The sequence below is a fragment of the Mus caroli genome, unplaced genomic scaffold, assembly GCF_978045245.1.
Source record: "Mus caroli unplaced genomic scaffold, Mus_caroli_1 scaffold_11, whole genome shotgun sequence".
Taxonomy (NCBI): Eukaryota; Metazoa; Chordata; class Mammalia; order Rodentia; family Muridae; genus Mus; species Mus caroli.
The window spans coordinates 99,413,390-99,425,814 of record NW_028227266.1 but is presented as its reverse complement, the minus strand read 5'-3'; the positions used below and the strand labels follow the sequence as shown (position 1 = coordinate 99,425,814).

At 38.7% G+C, this 12,425-nt stretch overlaps 1 protein-coding gene across 2 annotated transcripts in view; it reads right to left on the bottom strand.

Annotated features, from left to right (window-relative positions):
* Stag1 (STAG1 cohesin complex component) overlaps positions 1 to 12,425 on the bottom strand; it is a 321,639-nt gene that overhangs the window by 302,290 nt on the left and 6,924 nt on the right. The window lies entirely within an intron of this gene.

The window sequence follows — 12,425 nt, the reverse complement described above, 5'->3', positions numbered from 1 at the left end:
AACCTCTTTCAATAAGGGAAAAAATTCTGAACTACATAGAAAGAAAGAAACAGAAGTTCTGGAACAACACTATACACAACTTAGACTTGGCACACACATCCAGAATATATTACTCAATATCAATAAACATGCATTCTTCTCCAATAAAATTAAAATTCATCAGGATACACCATACTTGGGGAACAATTCTCAATAAACTTAACCAGGTTAGAATTTATAATGAATTCTCTTCAACCACAACATAATCAAATTAGGTCAACAACAGAAGAAAAAGTGAAAAATTCACATAATAAACCTAACCCTAAATAAGCAATTGGTCAAAGAATAAATGATATGGACAACCTTACATTCAAAAAATTGGAACATCTAGGCCGGGCGTGGTGGTGCACGCCTTTAATCCCAGCACTCAGGAGGCAGAGGCAGGAGAATTTCTGAGTTCAAGGCCAGCCTGGTCCACAAAGTGAGTTCCAGGACAGCCAGGGCTATACAGAGAAACCCTGTCTCAAAAAACAAGAACAAAAAACAAACAAACAAACAAAAATTGGAACATCTAAATGAAAAGAAAAAATAAATAAATAAAAGAAACTGCCATAGTTAACTTTTTTTGTTTGTTTGTTTGGTTGGTTGGTTGGTTGGTTTGGTTTTTCGAGACAGGGTTTCTCTGTATAGTCCTGGCTGTACTGGAACTCACTCTGTAGACCAGGCTGGCCTCAAACTCAGAAATCTGCCTGCCTCTGCCTCCCAAGTGCTGGGATTAAAGGCGTGCACCACCACTGCCCAGCTCTGCTATAGCTACCTTAAGATTAAAAACAGACCTATGGCAAGATAATAAATTAGTAATAAAAAGCTTCTTCCCAACTCCCCAAAATAAGTTAAAGACCAAAGAACTTTACTAGTAAATTTCATCAAACATCTAACACATATTCCACTCAATACTACTCAAACTCTTTGAGAAATTAGAGAATTCAACCAGGCATGGTGGCTGAACTCATAATCCCAGCACTTAGGAAGGAGTAATAGAAGGATCATTATAAGACCAAGGCTAGTCTTGTCTATACAGTAAGTATGGTGGTTTGAATGGGAATGGCCCCATAGGGTCATATAGTTCAAAGCTGTGCTACAAGTGGTAGAACTGTTAGGGAAGGATTGCGGAGGGGGACGATGTGTGTCACTGAAGTTTGGGATTCATAAGCCCTCACTGTTCCCTGTTACCTTTTTCTTTCTTTACCTCATGATTATGTCTTAGGATTTCAACTTTCAGGAACTGTTCCAGTGCCATACTTGCCTGCCTACTGCCATACTCCCTGTCATAATAGTCACAGACTCATGCTCTGAAACCGTAAGCAAGCCTCCAATTAAATGCTTTCTTCTATAAATTGCCATGGTCATGGTGTTCTTCACAGCAATAGAAAAGTAAAATTTGAGGCCAGTCAGCTGTTACATGTTGAGAGTCAGATTCAAAACAAAAAACAAAAAATGTTTTTTTCTTAATTTATTTATTTATTTTATGTTTGTGAATACACTGTAGCTGTCTTCAGACACACCAGAAGAGGACATCGGATCCCCATTACAGATGGTTGTGAGCCACCATGTGGTTGCTGGGAATTGAACTCAGGACCTCTGGAAGAATAGTCAATGCTCTTAACCACTGAGCTATCTCCCCAGTCCTATATTTCTTAACTTTAACAGTAAATAACTTTTGCGGTTAAAGGAGAAAAATTAGAAGAGGAAATAATAACACACTTGATGACAGCAGCCATGATCCAAATACTAAGGACAGATAAGAAACCACAAGAAAACTAAAGACTAATACTCCTTGAATATGAAAGCAAAAACTCAAGGAAATATAAACAAACCAAGAACACATGCACATTAAAAAATTACATGCTGGGCATGGAGACACATTACTATAATCCCAGCACTCAATAAGCAGAGGAAAGAAGACTATTTCAAATGGAGGTCAAGATAGTCTAAATAAATAAAGCAAATTCCATGTAAGTCAGCCAAGGTTACAGAGTAAGACCCTGTCTCAAAATAAACTGTATACCAAGACCACATAAAAGTATCCTAGAAATGCAAAAACAGTAAGAGTATCAATACCACATTAACTGAATGGAGATGCGACATGATCAACTCAATAGGCAAGCATGAAAAAGCATTTGGGCAAGTTAACACTTTTTTTTTTTTTGATAAGGAGGCACAGAAAGCCAACAGTAACAATAGTTAGTGGATGCCTGCCTTTGATCCCAGCACTAGGGAAGAAGAGGCAAGCAGATCTCTGTATAAGTTTGAGGCCTGGTCTACACAGAAAGTTCTAGGCCAACTAGGACAATATAGTTGAGACCATGTCTCAAAAATAAAACAAAAAAATCCTATTCAACAGTAAACAACTAAAACCTCTTTTCTAAAAATCAGTAAAACACTGGCACTGTTTTCAATAATGCTACTTGGCAGCATAGTGGAAATTCTTAACATACAACTGTGAACAGGAAGATGTTTACCTCTACTTGTTGAAGATATGATTCCAAAGAATTCACAAAAATAAAGCAAGAAAAAAATGACAATAAGTGAATAATCAAATTGGAAATAGCTACAGGATACAAGACCAAAAAAAAAAAAAAAAAAAAAAAAAAAACAAAAAAAAACTATTGAATTTCATTATAGAAAAAATAATCCCAAAAGTAAATTAATTAAACAATTTCACTTAAACACCATCCAAAAGTTATAAAGTACTAAAAAGAGAACAAAACATGACTACACCAAGTCTCAGTAACGAAGGTTCAGAGAACGAAATAGAGAACTTGGAAATCTAAAACTTGACATACGGGCACATACCTGAAATTATAGCACTCAAATAGCAAAACAGAAAAATAATTGCAAGTTCAAGGCCAACCTGTACTGTACAGCAAAACCCAGCTAAGGAAAAGTCAGGAAAGAGTAGGGAGGAAGAAGAATGAGAGAAGAGAAATGGGGAGAGAGAAAAATGGGGTAGGGGTGGAGGAGGAGACCAAATGTCCAACAGTTGATATATAAATTAACAAAATAAAATACTCCTAACAATAAAAAATACTGAGCTGGGCAGTGGTGGCACACACCTTTAACCCCAGCACTTGGGAGACAGAGGCAGGCGGATTTCTAAGTTTGAGGCCAGCCTGGTCCACAGAGTGAGTTCCAGGACAGCCAGGGCTACACAGAGAAACCATCTTGGGGGGGGGGGGGGGGGGGTTAAATATATATACATACATACATACATAGATGTATATACACACACACATATTTATATCCCTATCTCCAAAAAGTAATTAAACAGTATAATATGAATAATCTTCAAACATATTAAATGAAAAAGGACAAAAAGAAAGACTATATGATGTCAATTATTATGAAAAAGGCCAAGCAACTATGTAGGAACAGACTAGTATTTGTTTGGGAGTAGGAGCAGAAATTAGAACTGACTACAGATGACCCTAGACTTTTCTTTCATGGATGATAAAATTTTCCATTTAAAATTAGATAGTGGTGGTGTTCGTAATTTTCTAAATTATTAAACTAAGAATCACTAAGCTATAAACTTAGAGCAAGATAATTGTACACTACCTAAAGTATACCTCAGTATTTCTCAAAAAGAAAGGCAAGAGGTAAGAAAGATCAGGACTACCGACTATTTCCAAAGCAAAGATGTACTAGAAGTACTGGGAATAATTTATCTCTCTCAACTCTACAAGAATAAACTGAATCCACATATGAAGCAGTACACAGGACACATAGTAAAGGCTCTTTTAAAATTGAAGTCAACACTGAAAAGTAAAAATGTGAGGAACCAAACATAAAAGGATAAATGAGCTCTAGAATGGAGTAAGTAAATATACAAAATCCAAAAAAAGTAACATGAGAACCAGGGTGGAGATCTTATTTCTGACTATTTGAAGCTAAAACCAAATCAAATGAATGAGGAGGGGTGCTTAAATAAACTTAGCATTGTATCTCCCCCACTGTCCCTGGAGAATGCCCTGACCCAGATCTGCTGCTGTGCAGATAGATTTGTCAATGTACTTGGGATATAATAATTTGACATTGCTGTGAGACCATTCCAGGTTTACCAATCAATCTTCAGATTATAATCTGCTTTTGATATAGATAGGTCTCTATACCAAAAACCAACAACAAAGGCACTTACTGGTTGAGCACAAGCAGTCCATGTGTAAGTTACTTTCTCAATGTAAATCAGTAAACTGACACCCTATTATACACTCCAGACTTTAGTCATCTAGGCCTTAGATATCTAGGTGTAAGTTATAATTTAATTTCTATGCTTATCAATTCTGAGAAACAATTCTGGCAAGCAGTTTATCAGTGTTCTTCATATTAAGAACTGACAGTCTTCCCTAGAGACACTTTCTGCCTCACTGCACACCTCTAAAAACTTCCTGTTTTACTAACTGAATAAATGCTGAGAAATCTGCATACACCGATGTATTCCCAAAAGAAAAGAGACCATATTAGTGCTTACAGAACATTGTTTTATTAGCTAGTCATCTACTAGCCAACGTCCTTGAATGAAGAGGACAGACATACTTATTCCCAATACAAGAGAAGCAGTGAGGTCAAAGTGATGTACAATAGAACATACTGCTAATCAAAATACTAATCTGGATTACAGTCCAAGTCACCAGAATAAAAATCCATTCATTTTTATCTTAAGCAGAATAAGTATGCAGGATAGGTTAAATGATAAAGATGAAGGAAGTTTACATTTCCACCCCTAGGTAAGCCAGTATTCTCTTCACTCATATAAGCAATCTTTACAAAAAAAAAAAAACTAATAAATAACAAAACACATGGACAGGAGGTAGTAGCACAGGCCTTTGATCCCAGAATCTGGGAGGCAAAGGCAGGCAGATCTCTGTGAGTTTGTGGCTAGCCTGGTCTATAGAAAGAAAGAGTTCCAGGACAGCCAGGATTACACAGAGAAAACCTGTCTTAAAAAAAAAAAAAAGAAGAAGAAAGAAAGAAAACCAAAACATATATATATATATACATATATATATATATATATATAATAGTAGTAATAAGCCAAATAGAAAAGGAACCAAAATAGACTGCAATAGGCAGAAATGCTCAAAAATTCGGAAGCAGAAAAAACAGAACATCTATTAAAAAAATACTGAAAGAAGCCCTAAGAAAACTGTACTGGCTATTTTTGTGTCAACTTGACACAGCTGGAGTTATCACAGAGAAAGGAGCTTCAGTTGAGGAAATGCCTCCATGAGATCCAGCTGTAAGGCATTTTCTCAATTAGTGATCAAGGGGGAAAGGCCCCTTGTGGGTGGGACCATCTCTAGGCTGGTAGTCTTGGGTTCTATAAGAGAGCAGGCTGAGCAAGCCAGGGGAAGCAAGCCAGTAAAGAACATCCCTCCATGGTCTCTGCATCAGCTCCTGCTTCCTGACCTGCTTGAGTTCCAGTCCTGACTTCCTTTGGTGGTGAACAGCAGCATGGAAGTGTAAGCCGAATAAACCCTTTCCTCCCCAACTTGCTTCTTGGTCATGATGTTTGTGCAGGAATAGGAACCCTGACTAAGACAAATTGGTACCAGAAGTGGGGTATTCCTGTGACAACCTGACCATGTTTTGGGGAGGACTGTGGAAGGACTTTGGAACTTTGGACTTGAAGATCCATTCGTTGTTAAGAGCTCTGTCAGATGTTGTGTAGGAGCTTGGAAGATAATGCTGAGAACAGTGCAGAAGATGGAGGCCTGTTTTGTGAAATTTCAGAGGGAAAATTAAAGACTCTCTTCAGGGCCATTGCTGTTTTTATTGTGAAGATTTTGTAGTTCTGGTTAGCTGGGGCTGAAGAATCAGCTGTGATTAACAAGATACCAGAACTACTAAAGCAAAAACTTTGCATTACTGGGACTATTGATGCTGGTTAGCTGGAGCTAAGAAATTAGCGGTGATTAAGAAGAGACCAGCATCGTTGAGGTGACATCTTCTGGGAAGTGTTTTCTGAAAGCACAAAGAGACTGTGTTCCAGAGATAGGCAAGGTTGTACTCCTTCTGCAGTGGGACTTGGTAATGTGTAAGGGTCACCCAGGTGGTACTGGTTTTGAAGGCATGAAGGGGTCACACAGCAGCTCAGGCTTGGCACTGTGAAAGGCCATGGAAGGCCATTGGTGAAGGTGCAGCCCCAGTTGTAATTGAAGACCCAGGACTGAAGGGGTCACGCAGTGTTTTGGAGATGCCAGTACCATGAGATGACCACCAAGAGCAGCAGCAGCAGTTGAGTACAGGCATCTGGAGCCCAGAGGACGACGTGTGTGCTACAAAGGGCATGGCTGGAGAAGTGACCCAAGCCCTTGGAGGAGCCCAGAAGATCGTGAGTTGGATCCCAGACGTTGGACGGTTGGAGATTGATTTTTGCTTTGATTGTGACTGTGCCCTGATATTTTCCCTCTTGAAGGAAGAAACTGTTTTAGTGGAGCCCACAGTGAAGAGACATTTAATTGTAAAAAGACTTTGGATTTTAAAAGAGATGGATATTTTAAAGAGATTGAAATTTTAAGAATATGTAAAGACTGTGGGACTTTTAAAGTTATTTAGATCTTGGGGATGAATAAGAATGTAAGGGTTGAGGCTTACTAGTGATGTGTTTGTGTGTCAAGTTGACAAGGGGTCAATTGTACTGGCTATTTTTGTGTCAACATGACACAGCTGGAGTTATCACAGAGAAAGGAGCTTCAGTTGAGGAAATGCCTCCATGAGATCCAGCTGTAAGGCATTTTCTCAATTAGTGATCAAGGGGGAAAGGCCCCTTGTGGGTGGGACCATCTCTGGGCTGGTAGTCTTGGGTTCTATAAGAGAGCAGGCTGAGCAAGCCAGGGGAAGCAAGCCAGTAAAGAACATCCCTCCATGGTCTCTGCATCAGCTCCTGCTTCCTGACCTGCTTGAGTTCCAGTCCTGACTTCCTTTGGTGGTGAACAGCAGCATGGAAGTGTAAGCCGAATAAACCCTTTCCTCCCCAACTTGCTTCTTGGTCATGATGTTTGTGCAGGAATAGGAACCCTGACTAAGACAAAAACCAAATTTAAAATTAAACAGCCTAACATGCATGAGTTTTTTGAAAAGCAGTAAGTGATTTATGGGATTATGAAAAAAGCCAAATGTAGAAACTCTGATAGTTTGTTAGAAATACATACAAAAGAGTATCCTATTAGATGATAAAGCAGTACAAAGAAAAAAACTACAACATAAACAGGTGAAATATCTATAAGCACCAAGTGGCCAATGTGACAAACTGTAGACTACAAAAGTTTATTTTCTTTCTTATCTATTAATAGCAACTCATATTCAGTAAAATAAGATCAGAACAGGGCTGGGAAGATGGCTCAATGGCTGAAAGCATTTGCCATGTAAGTATGATAACCTGAGTTCAGATTCATGGAAACCAAGTTTAAAATGTCACACAGTAGTGCATACATAGATACATGTATACACATACACACACACACACACACACACCTTGCACTTCTAGTTAAATTGGAAGAAGAGAGACATAACACTCACACTCCTCCACAGCTCATGGGCCACCAACCTGCTGGAGTATATGGTACAATAGCAAACAAGAAGAGAATCCCTGACTCAAGCAAAATGGAAGGTTAAGAATCTGAGGTAGCCCTGACCTCCACACAAGCACCTTACGTAGTACACACCCTCATACACAAACACACAAAAATAAATAACTGTTTAGAAGTCAGAACCCCCCATTCCAGTTATTTCCTTTAGTGTGTCATTATAGGATAGCACTACCATTAACTATTAGCCAGAAACACTTCTTGTGATGGTTAATCTCAACTGTCAACCCACTCAGAAAGAAATGTCACTTCCATTTGTAAAGTCAACATTTAGACCAGCCTGTCAGGATGTTTCCAGAGATGATAACCCTAAAGGGGAAGGACAAGCCTAGAATATGAGCAATACTATGGCATAAATGGGAAAGGGGATGTAAATGGGGGGAGGGGCGCAAAAGTCAAGATATACAAGCATTCATTTCTCCCTGCCCACCACTCCACCAGAACAGACTAATCTCTAAAATCATGAACTGACCTAAACCTTTCTTCCCTTTCATTGTTTTTACTGTATTCTGTCAATACCTCTCTATTAACAGACCTATCTCCACAACTCTTACAACAGCTCTTGTCATCATCACGATTGTCCATGGCACTGTAGCTACCACCAGATTACTTAACAGCCGACCTACTTTTTCTCTGTTCACATTCCATCTCCTTGCCTACTGCAATATTCACACAGGAGTAAAACAAGGATTCTCAACCTTAGCTTTATAGCTATTTTTGAGCAATCAACTATTACAGGAAACTATTCCAGCTATTAAAAATCTTTAGTAACATCACTGATCTCTACCCTCTGATGTCAGTAACACACACCATCTCATCAAGCTTTATTCACCAATATTATCTGCAGACATTACTAATTGTGCTCTAGGAAGCAAAATCAAGAAAATGAGGAGAATTTTTATTTTTCTTGTTTTTGTTTGGATGGTTTGTTATTATTGTCTGTGCTAGTGCAAGAGATCAAACCTAGGGTCCAGGCATGCTAAGCAAATATTGTGTAGCCTCAGACTCCAGAAATATTTTTAAGTATTCCTCTGCTTAAAACTCTCCCACAGCTTTTGATTTTTACAACAAAATTCAAACTCAAAGACCTATTTCAAATACACCTTACCCAATCTAAATTCTACCACACCAACCTCATATGATACCATTACATCCTTTCTGTGTGTTCTCCCCGCCATAACTACAGATTTCTCCTAATTCCTGGCATACCACATTGTTTTTGCTACAGAATTTGGTCTTTGTTCTTTCCTGTGCCTCTGTTCTTCTTGCTTCGGTTCTGTGACTATCTCTACTTAACTTCTCATTCTCATATATGACTTTCCTTATTATCATCACAATACCTCATTTATTCCCCAGGAGGAATCACAGTATGTGATTTGTCAGCCTGACTTTCCAGTATATAGCTTAAGTTAAATAAACAAATCTATAACGTGGAAAACTCTTAAGTGAGAGCTGAGTTTGCATCAGTGATAACCTCAGCTTCACCATCATCTCATTCCCACCTAGATTTATCACTCCCCTCTTGAAATAGAGGGGAGAAAAGAAAAAGGAAGAGCTTAATGAAGCACCCACCTGTAAACTAGTTCTCTGAATGGTGATATACAAACTAAGTAACATATAATCTATTTAAATCACTTGACACAATAGTCTAAAAATAATGGCTATGTGTTTAAAGGCCCAAGCACAATGCCTATAATAGATATTTGGAAAGGATGTCCTTGCTCTTAAAAAAAAAAAAACAAAAAAAAAAAACTCCTTTTATCACCACTTGGCCTGAACAAAATAATTCTCAAAGTGGAACTTTAGGGTTGGGGAAATGGCTTTCCATGTAAGCACAAGGACTGGAAGTTCACAACCCTAAAATTCATGTAAATACCAGGCAGGTGTGGTAGCAATTTGTAGTCACAACATTCAGGAGGCAGGAACAATGGAGTCAAAGCTAGCTAACTAGACTAGCTGGAATTAGAAGCTCCAGGTTCAGAGAGAGAACCTGTCTCAATAAATAAAGTGGAGAGCAATTAAGACACTCTTGTCTGTATCAGGCCTTCAAACATACATGCACAAACCCACACAAGTGCAGACACACACACACACACATGTAAACACACATACACCATCACTCAGACATATAAACACAGATGTTCTGTTATGTACATTCTTTTGGATTCTTTACGCTATGGTTAGTAAGTATCCTTGACAGCACATTCACAAAATCAGGGCTTTGGTTCAAATGCCTAATGAGATGATGCTATCTTCTCCCCTCATATTTTACAAAGTGCTAAGGAAAAAAAGCTCTAAATACAATGTGCTTAATTTTAATAACCTTAATAAGTAACAGAGAGCTTAGGTTTCTGTTTTACTTAACAGCTAAATAAAGCCAGTAAAGAAAGCAAATTTTACAGCCGTATCTAATATGAAAAAAAAAATAGATTTTTTTTGTTTCCTATGTAGTCTAGAGCAAGCTGTCCATTCAATTCTTTGTGACTGATACCATGAAATATAATTATCACTACATTACAAACACAAACTTGTGCCAGTGTATATGTTTCTCTGACATAATGCACATTAGGTTGGGAATGAAGCCACAGTCTTTCACTTTACCATGTCAGGCAGCTCACACCCACCTATTAACTCCACCTCTAGAGGCTCCAACATCGATGGCCTCCTGAGGCACCTGCACTCAACCTGTGCGTTATATTATACACACACACGTGAAAATAAATCTTTTTAAGTGGAAAAACCGTATTTCTTCTATGCAATTTTCAGATATATGAGAATGTGAGTTATTCCAATAAGCAGCTGGAAAATGTATAGAGCAATGTCACAATTAGGCCTTTGAAAACTAAAGACATCCAAAAAGCTTCATTTCCTAATTTAGAATTTATTTTATGATTATTTCAAAGGGATTTAATAAGAATGCCATCTTGGGGCTAGTTAGATGGCTCAGCAGGTAAGAGCACCCGACTGCTCTTCCAAAGGTCCTTAGTTCAAATCCCAGCAACCACATGGTGGCTCACAACCATCCGTAACAAGATCTGACTCCCTCTTTTGGTGTGTCTGAAGACAGCCACAGTGTACTTACATATAATAAATAAATAAATCTTAAAAAAAAGAATTAAATAAAAAATAATGCCATCTTGTCCAAAAAACTAATCAGAAATAAGCCGATGCCCAAAGAAGAAATGATTCAAAAACATAGAGCTAGCTAAAGATACAGATGTAGTTAAAAATCAGATCTCAAGCTAGGGTGAAACTCAGTCATGAGCACTCATGCAAAAAGGTCTGGTCTTCAATGCCCAGATTTTTTAAAAAATAAGTTTTTGTTTTTACTTTTTAATCAGATCTCAGGTGTGGTGGTTAGAGTATGCATGGCCCAGGGAGTGGCACCATTAGGAGGTGTGCCCTTGTTGGAGTAGGTGTAGCCTTGTTGGAGGAAGTGTGTCACTGTGGGAGTGGGCTTTGAGACTCTCCTCCTAGCCATGTGGAAGACAGTCTTCTTGTTTGTCTTTGAACAAGCTGTAGAACTCTCAGCTCCTCCTACACCATGCCCTCCTGGGCCCTGCCATGCTCCTGCCTTGGTGATAATGGACTGAACCTCTGAAACTGTAAGCCAGCCCTAATTAAATGTTGTCCTTATAAGAGTTGTCTTGGCCAAACCCAGACATCCAGACACTGTTGTGGATGCCAACAAGAGCTTGCTGAGAGGAGCCTGATATAGCTGTCTCCTGAGAAGCTCTGCCAATGCCTGACAAATACAGAAGTAGATGCTCACAGCTTTGGACGGAGCACACAGTCTCCAATGTAGGAGCTAGAGAAAGTATCCAAGGAACTGAAGGGGTTTGCAGTCCCACAGGTGGAACAACAATATGAACTAACCAGTACCCCTAGAGCTCCCAGGGACACCAACCAAAGAAAACACATGGTGGGACTCATGGCTCTAGCTGCATATGTAGCAGAGGATGGCCTAGTTGGTCATCAATGGGAGGCCCTTGGTCCTGTGAAGGTTCTATGTCCCAGTATAGGGGAATGCCAGGTCCAGGAAGCATGAGTGGGTGGGTTGGTGAGCAGGGGGAAGGGGAGAGGGGGTTTTCGGAGGGGAAACCAGGAAAGGGGGGTAACATTTGAAATGTAAATAAAGAAAATATCAAACAAAATAATAAAATAAAATAAAAAAGATTTGTCTTGGTCATGATGTCTATTCACATCAGTAAAACCCAAAGACAGAGATCTTGCACTTGGTTTTTTTTTGGTTTTTTGGTTTTTTTTTTTTTTTGGTTTTTCAAGACAGGGTTTCTCTGTGTAGCCCTGGCTGTCCTGGATCTCACTCTGTAGACCAGGCTGGCCTCGAACTCAGAAATCCACCTGCGTCTGCCTCCAAAGTGCTGGGATTAAAGGCGTGTGCCACCACTGCCTGGCAGTCTTGCACTATTTTACACCATACTGTCTATATATTTATGAAATATATAGTATTTCTACTTTATAAAAATATGTTAGCCAGGCAGCAACAAAAAAAATCTTAAATATTAGTAACTTAAAATGAAACCAGATAACCACAACTTTGTTTTCTACATCCATTTTTTAAAGAAGAAAAAAACAGTCAGCTATCATATTTGATCTACAAACTAAGTCTTAGAGGAAATTTATAAAATTTGGTACTCTGGGTAAAGATTTACTCCTACTCCTTTTATTTACAGAATTATACATACAAAGCCTAAGATTCATAAATAATCTTGAAGGAAGCCATCAAATGTATTAAAGGTAAAAAAATTATTACAATGTGGCTAGGCATGATAGTGC